The sequence below is a fragment of the Perna viridis genome, chromosome 11, assembly GCF_037379345.1.
Source record: "Perna viridis isolate PV_CMFRI_1.1 ecotype Kerala chromosome 11, ASM3737934v1, whole genome shotgun sequence".
Classification (NCBI taxonomy): Eukaryota; Metazoa; Mollusca; class Bivalvia; order Mytilida; family Mytilidae; genus Perna; species Perna viridis.
In genome coordinates this window covers 37,980,328-37,994,875 of record NC_142455.1, presented here as the reverse complement: position 1 = coordinate 37,994,875, position 14,548 = coordinate 37,980,328, and the positions used below count along the sequence as shown (strand labels likewise).

Here is a 14,548-nt window from a genome sequence, read left to right as displayed (position 1 = left end):
CAAGTTTTCTTGAACCAAATGAGAAGTATTCTGGAATTTCAGTTTTGAACGTTCTTCTTTTTAATGTCATTTTAAAGTGTCCAATTGATTTTGAGTGGCGTATTGAGAGGTCAAGAGTATTCCATTCTTTAATTGTTGCGGGTATGAGTGAATCTATAGTTGAAGACAATCTATAAAAAAAGGTACACTGATATCTACCCCATTTCTTAGGGGGTACGTTGTTGTACTCTGTATATTAGGAGGTAAATATTACAAAGATAGTTAGGAGCGTTATTTTTTTCATATTTAAAAGCATTTGTAGTCTTCCTTTCTTTCTTCTTTCCGCTAATGTTTCCCGCCCAACTTCTTTGTAGATTAATTCTTTTTTTTTTCTAAAACTTGGCAAACCAGTTACTATTTACTGGTAGCAGTGAGAGTGAAGAATTTATTTTGGCCGAAATTGCGAATATGATATGAATACATACCAGTCAAAACTGGTCCAAACTCTAGCCAAAACTTTCGGTGCAAATAAATATAAGACCTGATAAAATACATTATTGATGTAAAGATTATCAACGGGCAAAATGTAACAACTATATCTAAAGGTATGTTTTGTTTTTTTTTTTTTCAATTCATATAGCAGATCATCTTTTGGATAATAATTTTGATTACTTTCATTTTAGTCTTTAAAAATCAAATCAATTAAAATGATGAAAATAAAACGCATTTAATACAGTTAAATTCATACCAATGTATTTCTCGACCGGGGTTTCTAGAAAAGCCAAGCATGCTTACCCTACCAATGCATCTGGTCCATGCTCCCAGAGTTAAAGTTTATTTTTTTTTGTAATACTCTGCATGTATAATTTTAGTTCTTTTTATGTTCTTTGTTGTATTTGTATGTTTTACACCTATGGTCTTTGTCCCTGGATAGTATTATATTGATTTCCGCTAGATTTAATATGTAGTAAATCATATGATTGCATACTTAGATAATGTAAAAGGAGCTTCATCATTACAACTAGTAAGTGTCAAGTAGTAATCTGGTAAGTTGTGGAATCTTGATGAAGATATTCTGTTTCTTCTTTGAGGGAGAAACTTTATTTCGGTCAATCAAATTGTCAAATTGAGCGTTTAAATGCTATAAGAATGATATTAACAAAGACTGAACACACCCCTGATTAATAAGTGAATTTGACAATATCCACTCTTCACAGCATATAATGATCTATTTATAGGTTCTTGACTGGAACGTTGCACGTGGAAGATTTGCGGAATACACGCTTAAATCAAAATAGTGTGAGTTTCCTGTGTTTTAAAAAAGTAATGATAGCCAAGACCTTGGATTATATCTGTAATTTGTAATCTCCAAGACGTTATGTATGGTTCTTTGACGTTAATGGATTTATTGGACCAATAAAAGCAAACTGATCGTTGAAAAAGCAGTCAAAGGAACCAAAATCAAAATGTAATCCAAGGACAAAGACCAGATATGGAAAACAGGCACACACAACAAAGAACGAATAAAAATCGAAGAGATACGTTAAAAAGTAACAAAAGTAAATGAGCAACTCCACTACAAACTAAGATCATTGACCAGGTTTTCGGGCTGGAAAAGCGTTCTCTGTCAAGTTCATGTGTACGAAGAAGGGGAGAAAAAGTATGACACTTTGAACAAATCAGTTCTCATGGTACAGATGGATACATCATAACAATCCACGAGTTAATGATGACGACCATAAACCTGTAGTGATGACTTCAATCATATAGCAACATAGCCCTGTTCCAAGAGCCTAGCTGTAGGAAATTTAGTGTAATATAAAAATTTGTGTAGTTATGGTAAGGTCTGGCATTACGTTTGAGTTGTAATATGAAAACACCATACGCAGTTGCTGAATGGGATGCTGCCACAGAAGAAAGGAAAGTTGTCAATACTAAATGAAAAGTCATCATGTTTTGTAAATAGTTTTCATTTACCATGGATCTCTAGGTGTAGGTCAATATTTAGGCTGACTTTACAGTATCTGTTATATCCTTTATCTCAAGCTCTTTTGGGTAGTGAAAATGTGTCTAATCCCAGAAACAAGGACTGTTTAACGATAACACGTAATATATATATATAGCGGGAAATGAGATCAGGTCAGCTTTAGAGTGAAAAAAAATAGGTCAGCAAGTACAGTTGCGATCACTTCTAACCTCTCTTAAGTTCTGTCAGAATCTGTCAGAATTTCTGTTCTACGACAGCAGATAGAACAGAAATCCTGACAGGACACATTCTGCCCTACTCCCTGACAGAAACTGTCCTGGGACGTGACAATGAAAATACGAAAAGCTGTTCTAAAATATCATACCCCTGGACAGTTCCTGACACTAAATCTTTCTATTCTGTTTGACTTAATTAATAAATGAAACTTCGTGACTAATGTAAATATGCAAATCCGATGAGGAACAAAATCTTAATTTCAAAATTTACCTTGATTTTCCAATTATATATATAAGCTTGTTTTGATAATCCCAAAATCACTCGATCTTTGTTCATGTTCCAATTTACGTCAATCACAGTCCAGTCACTAATAATTATTGTTTACATGTATTTTATTTTTACTTTCTGTCATACCCCTGTGAAATTAATTAAATTAAATCATTTAATTATCAAATTAAATGTATATGTTTCTGTACAAAGAGTTAGAAATGGTAACCGATAACTTTCAGATGTTTGTTAATTCTGGACTCCCAAACTCCACAAGAACCCATACAAACAACGTTTCATAGCAGGATCTCCAAAATGTGCCACCAAACCTATTTCAAAACTGTTAACTTCTATCCTCACAACCCTCAAAGACGGTCTACACTCCTACCAAAATACTTGTGACTCTCGTACTGGTATTAATTCAATGTGGAACCTGAAAAATTCGAAAGATCTTTTGGAGACAATCACTTCAAGTCTATTATCTGAATATAATAGCATTAAAACCTATGATTTTTCAACACTGTATACTTCTATTTCCCATACTCATACTACACATAGATACAAATACATAGTTCTTGGTAGAGATTCTTCATACCTTGTAAGAAATAATTCCTATTCATCTTCCAAAAATACAGAGGAAGATGTTCACATTGTGAACTCGTCGATCGTTATAATGTATCCATCTGCGCTCTTGAAAACGGATTTGTTCAATGTGTCATGGCTTCCCTTTTCTCATTCGACTACCCCGGACTTGACTATTTATGAGCAACTCGGCGGATGTTTCTAAAACACCAGAGGACCCTTACCATACCTGTGTACCTGGTCCTTGCTCCCCGTTTTGAATGGAGTCCGAGGTGCTCATTTGCTTTTTTTACTTTGTATGTATGATTTAAGTTATTTTATGTTCTGTGTTGTGTATGTCTGTTTTCCAGGTCTGTGTGTGATAATTTACTATACAGGTAAAACCTCTGGTAGGTACATGTGCATATACCTTTTCAGTTAATTAGTAATGTCATGTTGTATATTGGATACAGGTGATGTTGGTGGATGATGTCTTGTTAATAAAGGGCCAATAAGCAATAAATAACTGGCATTGGATGCTGTATCTTCTGCCGAGGTCAGACATTTGGGCTTGTAGCCCCTAAGACAATGCGGGATCACATTCGTAAAAATAATAACTAAATTTAATAACAAATATAAATGAAGATTTTTAAACATTTTTACTAGTCAATTTGAGGTAATAATTCCAAAATTATACGTAATACCAAAGATTCTTAACGATTATGCAGATTAGGAACATTTTAATCAATATTTTAAATTCACATTGAATAGGACTACACTGTGTATACCCATAAATGTACCTATTTTTTGAAATCCTACTATTATAATTGTTCTGCCCATTTTATCTGAAGTTGTATTTCTGGAAGGCTTTTATTATTTATGTGTTTCTTGAAAAAATGCCTACGTGAAGTAGTATTGTAAAAATTAAAATTATGTAATGAATTTAGTTTGTTAAGGACAATCAGTCATTTTCACTGTTCTTTAAGTACATTCATGTCCCTGCCACTGAATACAACTGACATAAAATACTCCTGAATTAACAACTTTAAATAACAACGTGATGTTATTCGGAATGATTATTTGTCTACTTTGTTACTACAAGTAAGTATCAGCCATGTACATCGTATAAGGTAATGAATATACATGTCATCTTGTGTATTACATGTAACACTGTGTTTCTCACTCCTGGATTTCAAATTTATCTTCATAATACTTTTCACACTATTCTTATTTAATTTTATAATGAGGCAAAATTAAGTCATTTGGCCAATTAAAGAAAAGTTTTAAAATTTTACAATTATGCACAGACAACTTTTTAGAGTAAACCTAAACCACACAAATCTTATATGAAAATGTACCGTAACTTCAATATCAGTAGGAGATTTATAAGTTTAGGGTTTGACATTTAACTTTCCTGACTATGTAGCCCACAGGACCATTTGATAGATAAGGTAAGTTTTCCGAAAAATTGTCTTGGGATCCCCTCCTAAGAACTAAATAACTCATATCTTAATGCGGTGATTCAATGTTAAAGACATTATGAAACATTAAGAAATACAATCGTAAGGGCTATTAAGGTCAAGATAACATGGTTGTCATGCATGCATTAATTTCATTGTATTTGAGTTCGGGAAAAAAATATTTTGTTTTTGTGGATTTCAGAAAAGCATTTCATACGGTATGGAGGGTGAGTTTATGGCGTAAAATGGTTAAAAATATGGTGGGAAAATGTTTAATGTTATATTAAACATGTATACGAACATTAAGTCATGTGTAAGAAATGGGGAATTAAAAACAGATTTGTGCCCGTGTGAAATCGGTGCAAGGCAGGGAGAAAAGGTATTCCTCTTTCTCTTTGCCTTATACCTTCACGATTTGGAGGAATATCTGGATGAAATTTCCATAGATGGTTTAAAGGTTTTAAATGAAAAAAAAAAATGTATGTAACCTCGTACTGTATATAAAGTTATTTATCCTCTTGTATGCTGATGACAGAATTTTTATTATTTTTTTTTTTATTTTTTTTTTTTTGCGGAGTCATCATCAGATTTACAAAAAACACCGTCTGTCTTAAAAAAAATATTGTATAGATTGGAATTGTAACAAAATCAGAAGTGGTAATTTTTTTTCAAAATAGGAAATTTACAAGAAATATTTATTGTTCGATGTAAACTTAAATGATTCATATTTTTTTATTTGGGACTTTAATTTTGCGGATCTGGTCTTTGTGACGAATATCATTATTTATTTGAATATAATAACAATATAGTTTTAGATATCAGAAAAAAAAAATATTTCGAGTTATTATAGTAGGTATCCAAATAGAGAAAAAAATTGATGGTGTGTTAAATTATTGTAATGTAAACGTATTAATAAATGTATCAATTTTCATTCAAAAAATCCAAAAGTTGTTAAATTGATTGATCATTTGTATGTTCATGTAATGATTCATTGTTTTTGTCATTGTACATGTATGTGATTGATATTGTGTAATATTTTGTTTTATGTATATTTATATGCATTTACTCTTGTTACGCAGTAATCTGCGGCTCAGTTTTCTTAATAAACTAAACTAAACAATGTGAAGAACCAAAGCATATATATAGGCACTAAATGAATAAAAAAAGACATCGATTCTCACATATGTACTATGAAATCTATAGTGTAAGCGTCAATGTCTATTTTTATTATTCATGGTATACATGTATTTCCATTCATTTAATCTATAAGTGATCATGTTTATCGATATGAAGAAGTTAGCAAAGTACATGTAAAACTATCGATTATAACAGTGGTATTCTTGAACGTTTGATTAAAAGTAATGTTTTAAAACATTTAATTTAGTTTTTTGGACACATGATGAAATTAAACTCGTCTGGACGGGTTTGTTTATTGGGTTCCATGTTCTTATTTTGTTGTATGTACTGCATTGTAACCGTGTACCCTACAGGCATGCTTCATTGTAATAACACAGGTAATTATCGGATTAATAATTTAAATTGTATTTAATTTTTCGGTATGTGTAAATAAATATATTAAGTGATCTACTTTTATATGATATTTCTAGGTAATTATCCATGATGCTAATTTAAGAAAAACATAAAACAACTACCGTATTATGTATTTCACGATCACTGTGCACATCACCGTCTGTCTCTCGGAAATTGTAAATACATTGACAAATACGGAACCTGAATATCATACTTCAAGAATGGTTTAGGACGTATGATGAGTTTGTATATTTAGCCATTGCTTATCGTTTACATGTTATGAACGTTTATAAATTTAAGCATGGTACATAGGTAGCATTTTTTGTCACACAAGAAGAACAAAAATAGACATATATTATGTATCATAGACCTGTAAAGGTAAGAATTTATCTATCTTGCATCACCCTGTATATTTCGACCATCCGTAAACTGTTTCTCTGCAACACGCCACGACAGTAGATATTACTATTCTGTTTAAAGACTCTTGTAATGGTCAATTATTAACTGTAAGAATACAGGTGACTTTGTGAAAGGTCGAGTTATATTGTTCCCACCTATGGTTACCATATTACAGTTCAGTGCAATTCATAACAGGCGATACTATATTGTCCAAGTCTATCAAGAACTGCGGTAATCCAACACAAACAGCCAGCAAAATATAGTAATCACCTGTCAACACCTTTAACAATCTAAGACAGTCCACGAAAATTGTCACCATCTATCAAGAACAGGCTTTGGCAACCGGACAAATTTTTATCACGATCTTAGACATAAGATGACGGCACATATTAGACGTGGAGTAGTTACTGTGAACGTCTGTCACCACCTGTCTTAATTCATGACAGTGTTTCATCGTTTGTCCACAGTTATTTATAAGACACTGACAGTAGACAACAAGTCCAACATTGACAAATATGACTCCTTTCAACTAGACTCTATTACAAATGCAAAGAGTAATCAAGGGAGCATAGATTCTAGCGGAAGTCAGGAGAACGTAATCCTGAGTCAAATACCTGGAAAACATTCTTTTGCAACGATAAATTTCATCAATTTATCTTCCCGTTGCACTAACGTTTGTGCCTATCCACCGTTTGCAACGTATACGTTTTTTTTTCTAGAAATTTGGGCCGCTACCTTAATAAAGAGAGAAATAGGGGGCTCAGCCCTGACGTATATCTGTTGGTACAAGGATATTTTGCCCGTAGATTAATCTGATTAATACGAACTATCCTATTAAAATATCAGCGGCCTCATTACATTTGTATTTTTTATTCGTTGGACTTGACCTTTACCGTAATTTTAGATCTGATCATCTCACTTCATTTACGGTTTGTAAGTCAATAATGTAAAAACACACCAGAGAAAAACATAAAATAAACATTCAAATATAAATACAATACGCATCCCAATTACTATACAATACAACCATGAACAGATATACAATAACCATCCCAGTAGCCATTCAATAAACACCCTTACAACTATACAATTCCCGTTTATCTGAACACTCCAACAGGCATATATCGCACTTCTAACACACAATAAATGTCCCAGTAGACATACGATACACCTCCAAAATACATACAATTAACATTCCAGCTGTCATTCAACTAACATCCCAGTAGACAGAAAATATATCTCTCAACAGTCATACAATACATATCTCTACAGCTATACGATACACCTCCTAAGAGACATACAAAAACGTCCGAGCAGGCATACAATACATCTTCAAACTTCCCTTTCATCAGTGTCAACATCCTTTTAGGACCTGCGTATTGAATTTTAATATTACAACTCATACGTTATGCCAAAGCTTGCCTTAACTACGCAGAAGATTTTGCATCTCTTTAGACTTCTTACAATTAGGCCACTGGAACAGGGTTATGATGCTACAAAATTAAAGTTATCACTACAGAAATTTTATTATCGTCATTATGATCTCGTCGATCGTTACGATGTAACCATCTGAACCATAATATCTTATTTGTTCAACGTGTCATAGTTTTCATTTCCTCTGTCGTCTTGCCCGGACTTGACTTTTTTATTAGCAACTCGGCGGGTGTTTGTAGAAAAGCAAAGGATGCTTATCCAACCGATGCACCTGTTCCATGCTCCCAGTTTTTAGTAGAGTCTGAGTTGCTCATTTACTTTTGTAAGTTTGTGCGTTTTATTTTATTTACTTTATGTTTTTTGTTGTGTTTGTCTGTTCTTCGTGTCTGGTCTTTGCCCCTGAATTAATTTCCTTTTAATTCAGCTAGAATCTTGGTTCGCTTGATTGCTTTTTACGAACAGACTTAAAATACACATCCAAGCAGACATACAATATGCCATTAAAGAGAAATACAGTACAACACCCAACGGGCATGCAGAACACATCCCAAAAGACATACAATACACATCCAAGCAAATATACAATAAACATCCAAGCAAATATTCAATATTACTCCCAGCAGGCATACAGTACACATCCCAGAAGACATACAATATAAATTCTAGCAGACATACAATATACATCCCAACAGACATATAATACACCTCCCGACAGACATGCAATACACATCCCAGCAGACACACAATGCAACTCCCAACAGACATACAATACAACTCCCAAAATACAATAAACAGTAATAAGAAATTTGAATATAAAGCAGGATAAAACATACTTTATGGCAAAAATGATCGCAAAAGCATGTGCAGTTAAGTGCCTATCTCATTGGGAGGAATGTTGTGAGGAGTCATATAGTAATTCAACACAAGAATGTAGACTTGCTTTAAAGAGTTGCTGTAACAATTTTAGAGAAGATCCGACGGAGTCATCTGTCCTTCAACCTATCCATTGTGAGTAGGAAATGATGTGTATAACTTTATAAACCCAATCATTCAAATTATTCGTGTTGTAAGTAATATCCGTTTCGATTTCAGGGATAAAAAAAATACCTAGATGACTGCGGGGTCAGACTCGATAAGTTTGTTGATCTCTGTTTCTTAAGTTTCCAAAACAAGTTGGAAATTTGAAAGAGAATTCAAGGGAACCAAGATTCTAGCAATCCAGGGATACAGATAGACGCAGGCAGCAATGAGCATGAAATAACCACAATAACACGTACAAAGAAAAAAAAGTAAATGCGCAACTCGGACTCCACTAAAAATTGAGATCATAGACCTGGTGTACCGGTAAGGTAAGTGTGGTAAGCATCAGCATTCTCAGTGTTTATAGAAAAACACACCGAGTTGTGGGTATACCGGGTAGGTTAAGTCCGGGATATATGACAGAGAAAAGGAAAATTATGACACGTTGGACAAATAGATTCTCATGATGCTGTTGTATACACCGTTATGATCCAACATTTCATGATATATACAAATTTAACATACAGTTGATTGTATGAATAAAGCCGACATGCATTCTTTTAAGGGCAACTAGTTATTTTTATAGTTGTAACGAATGGTATTGATAGTTTTGGTGATTGGACGAAACCTAAGTATTGTGAAAAAGGTCAATATGCATTGGAGTATAATATTTTTGTAAGATTTAACTAATAGTTGAAAAACAGCAGGACGTTTTCAGTTTAATAATATTAAATTTATAGCAAATATGCTCATCGTAATCTGGTTATTTATTGACGTTTGTGTTCGTTAATTTGGTGTCCCGTAAAAACAAAAGCACAGCCCCATGGCAATTGTAGGATTAGCATTCTCTTTAATTTTAATTCACAGTATATCTTCATGTATTCGAAGGAGCAGACAAAGATACGTTTTTAGCAATACACTGTGATTGTACATATAAGTAGCGACCACAGAGAGCATACAGAAGGCTATATATATTTTTTTTTTCAAATTTCATTACAACATAGTATTATTCCTAATCGCATCGAACGAAATAAATTGGTGTAAAAACCACATACCAAATGACTGGTAAATGTCTACCCTCTAAATAGGCCTAAAGTTGATATGGCACGGTTTCCTCTTTGCAATCATACTATTATGACAGTGAGTTCCATGGCGTGGTGGTGTGCATGGCTTCCTAGGAAAATGTTACATATAATAAGCTCCCTAAAGGAATTGGCATATGGTAGTATGGAAACTTATGAATGTTGGACCACTTTCCTCCCAATTGGAAACTTACCTAAGTCGTAGTAAAAAATGAAAAAAAAAATAAATTCGCCTGTTATCGTGGTAATACGATAGTGGACTATATGAGAGTTTTTGTTGTTTTTTTTTTGCTTTGTTTTGTTTTGTTTTTGTTTTTTGTTTTTGGTTTGTTTTGTTTGTTTTTGTTTTTGTTTTGTTTTTGTTTTTGTTTTTGTTTTTGTTTTGGTTTGGTTTTTGGTTTGGTTTTTTTGTTGTTTTCTTTTTTCTTGCGCATGCCACTTGTTTTGTTACATGAACATGAATATCAAATGTATAGTGCCCTAACAATAAGTCTATTATGATTATAAAAATAGGCTATTTGGTACCATTATGAATTCCAATGAGACAGTCATTCGTCAAATACCAAGTAACGAAAAATTATACTTCTACAGGTCACCATTCAGTCTTCAATGACTGGCAAAACCCATACCATAAAGCGAGATAGGAAAGGTCACAAAACAAATTAGGCAAAACTGTTTCTGGAAAGACTAAAACCGACCTAATATACAGGAAAAGGTAAAACGAATAACATAAAAAATACACATAATCGACAACAACTTGACTAAGGGTTTCTGATAGAATAGGCACATAAAGTATTTAGCGAGGTTAAACATGAATGTGCGTGCTAAGAGTTCCCCCTAATCTTGGACAGTGATGGGAAAATACTAGTACAGTATTAAAACGAATTATTAACATCTGTTAGATTCGGATTTAACATTTCAGTAGATACAGAATAAAAACACCTTAAGAAAAAGAACAAAGACAACAGGCAGTTTTTACCTCGAAACTACTCACATTCCAAAATCCAAAGGGAACAGATAAACACACCAGTTTACCTAAACAGAAAGATAAATAAAAACACGTCCGATCGCATTTAGTGAAAAATACAATAAAATATCTACGTATAACAGGGTCTTCGTTTTAATTCCAATATAAAATATATGACTTTCAAATTACGCAGGATACGTTAATCATGTAAATTTGTGAAAGAGTAATCAAGGAAACCAAGGTTATAGCGGTAATCAAAAGAATGTTATCCAGGGACAAAGATCAGACATGGAAAACAGACACACAACAAAAAACATAAAGTAACTAAAATCATACATACAGAGTAACAAAAGCAAATGAGCAACTCAGACTCCACTAAAAACTGGGAGCATGGACCAGGTGCACCGGTAGGGTAAGCGTCCTCTGCTTTTCTAGAAACACCCGCCGATTTGCTCATAAAAAGTCAAGTCCGGGGTAGACAAGGAAAACCATGACCCGTTGAAAAAATCAATGTTCATGATGCTAATGGATACACCATAACTATCCACAAGTTCATGATGACGGCCATAAAACTTCTGTAGTGATGACTGCAATTGTGTAGCAACATAATCCTGCTCTCATAAAACTGATTTGTTCAACATGTAATGGTTTCCCTTTCGACTACCCCGGACTTGAGTTTTTATGAGCAACTGGGCAGGTGTTTCTAAAAAAGCAACATTGTTTTTGTCTTCAAATATAGATACAAATATATAGTTCTTGGTAGAGATTCCTCATACATTGTAAGAAATAATTCCAAATCATTTCCAAATATACAGAAGATATTTACAAAATGCTTAAATTTTTAATCGACAACATATTTGTCCAGTGTGGTGGACGTGTTTTTCAACAAACGGTCGACATTCAAATGGGAACAAATTATGCTCATTTACTTGCTGACCTTTTCCTTCATTCGTATGAGGCTGATTTTATAGCTGATCAGATCCGACAGAAAGAATATCGTTTAGCTAGATCCTTTAATCCCCGTTTCCGCTATATAGATGACATATTATCTTTAAACAATGCTAATTTCGGGGATTTGATACATCGCATCTACCTCCAATGAATTTGAGATGAAGGATACTACAGACACTGTGAAGTCAGCCTGATATCTTGACATGCATTTAGAAATCGATGGTAAAGGAAAATTATTGACCAAACTTTACGACAAACGTGATGACTTTTCATTCAAAATTGTCTACTTTCTTTCATATCTGACAACATCCCTTCAACATATGTGTACAGAGTGTTTATATCACAACTCATTCGTTATGCCAGACCTTTTATCTGGCGCTAGAACTGTAACAAATAGGCTTCTGGAACAGGGTTATGTTGCTACAAGATTGAAGTCATCACTACAGAAGTTTTATTGTCGTCATCATGAACTCGTGGATCGTTATGGTGTAGCCATCTGCACCATCAAAACTGATTTATTCAACGGGTCATAGTTTTCCTTTCCTCGTTTGTCTACCCCGGACTTGACTTTTTATGAGTTACTCGGCGGTTTTCTAGAAAAGCAGAGGACGCTTACCCTACCGGTGCACCTGGTCCATGCTCCCAGTTTTTAGTGGAGTCCGAGTTGCTCATTTGCTTTTGTTACACTGTGTATATATGATTTCAGTTGCTTTGTTTTCTATGTGTTTATGTCTGTTTTCCATGTCCGGTATTTGTCCCTGGATTGCATTTTTTTGTATTATCGCTATATCCTTGGTTTCCTTTATTATTCTTTGTTACCGAGTTTGACCAATATGTCTAGTAGACAACTACAAATAAAAACATGAGTTGTGGTTTTCCGTGAAAGAAAATGCCATCAAAAGCATTGATTCCCCATTCACCGATAGTTATTTTGAATCTGATCCCGAGCATGGAGTTTCCATTCTGTTAATATCACACTAATGTTTGTGCTGCATTTAACTTAATTGCGAGGATATCAATAAAGCTTTAGGCCCAAATGCATATCTATAAATGGAATAGAGATTACACATTCATTTTACTTTCCAGTTTGTTGTTAGTTGTGCATTCCGCCATGTTTGTTATTTCATCTTTGTATCTTGACTTTCAAATTAATCCCGTTTTGATTAAAGTTACATTTGATCTTTTATCCGTAGCATTTCATTGATTACATTCGGATATTCTTCATTGTATTACAACTGAAGATATGGCAAAATGTGAGTCTCTGACCAAACGTGTTTAAGGAGACAGTCTTTTTTTTATCTTAATATAATAACAATTCAGAAGGAATAATTCTTCATCAATGCAAATGATTAAATTTATTGAAAACAGATAATATTTCGTTGGTCAAAGTGCAAATAACACTTTATAGATTCTCCACGTCTTTTCAATTCAATTCAAATGTTTCAGTTCAACTTATATCTGAAAACGTTCGGTCTGCACATTGTATTTGTTAATGTTTCATAATGCCATTAACATTGATTGAATGTTCATTTATTCATCTTTTTTTCTATGTGTTATATAAGTCCTTGGGCATCATTTAAGTACTAATCACTTTGATACTCCCGGACTTTCATCAATATGACTTTTTTTTACCAAAACAAAAACAGTACATAACATGTACAATAACTCTCTCACTAAACGCTTTAGATTAGAGCCTCACAGGTTTTAAAATATTCAGTTTATCGCCATAAATGTAGGTATACGATTGGTAAGCATAAAATGTCTATATTGACAGTCAAAAGCAGGACAAATGATTTGAAAGTCAAGAGACAAATAATGAGAAAAACAATAAAGGAAGTAATATACTGCAACGGGCAGACATCACTCTAAATTGAATGAGGATTTTCTGCCCCGTTTACTATAATATTGGAGCACAATGGGGGCGTTTTTAAGGAGTAGTTCATGTTCAGGGAGACTTTGACTCTTTACTTTAATTTGTTCTTGTATTGAAAAAAAGCCACACTTCAACTGTCGTCAAATTATTGGGTCGGCTGTAAAAGTTGTAAATAATATTCACGAGATTACGTAAGCCTAATTTTTAGATGTTTAGTGTAGCCAATTACATTCGTGTACCATCAGAAAGATGAAAACTCCTGGCAAAAGGGCAGACTGAATTTTATCATTAGAGAATGGCAAATCGATTGTATCAATCGTCTTTCTACATATTCACAATAACCTATGGCGATACTCCTTCAATTTCAGTATTTGTTTGTGACAATTGATACAATAAGTACATCGAAGAACATACAGACATATAAAATCATGTTTCATTGTGATCAAATTCTTTATATAAAAGTATTATGTAACTGTTGTGTCGGTTTTAAAGACTGTTCCATACCTCTGTATAATTGACCCAATCTGAGGATTGCCCCCACTTGTTTTTATACGGTCTAGGTTGTTGTATGATGTTTGGCTTTGCCTGTTTTATTTTTTGTTATTGATAATTTGTTTGTTATTTCTGTGGTTTTTAGTTTGTTCATTCAAGGTTTAATTTTTGTTCTGTTATGGTTTTGTTGGGTTTGTTTAATTTAAGATATTTTGTGTATATTATTCTCAATTTTTAGTCTGAAAACACAAGATGCAGTCAATGCGTAAAAGAGAGAACAACTCCATGGGGAGGGATAAATGTCGGCTCAAAGCCACCTATTCTTCTTTA

At 33.4% G+C, this 14,548-nt stretch overlaps 1 long non-coding RNA gene across 1 annotated transcript; it reads left to right on the top strand.

Moving 5' to 3' along the window:
- Positions 1-760: 760 nt before the first annotated feature.
- Positions 761-6,053, top strand: LOC148603982 (uncharacterized). Its single transcript, XR_015916249.1, has 2 exons — positions 761-1,278; positions 3,484-6,053. It is a non-coding gene; the product is annotated as an uncharacterized LOC148603982 (long non-coding RNA).
- Positions 6,054-14,548: the final 8,495 nt, after the last annotated feature.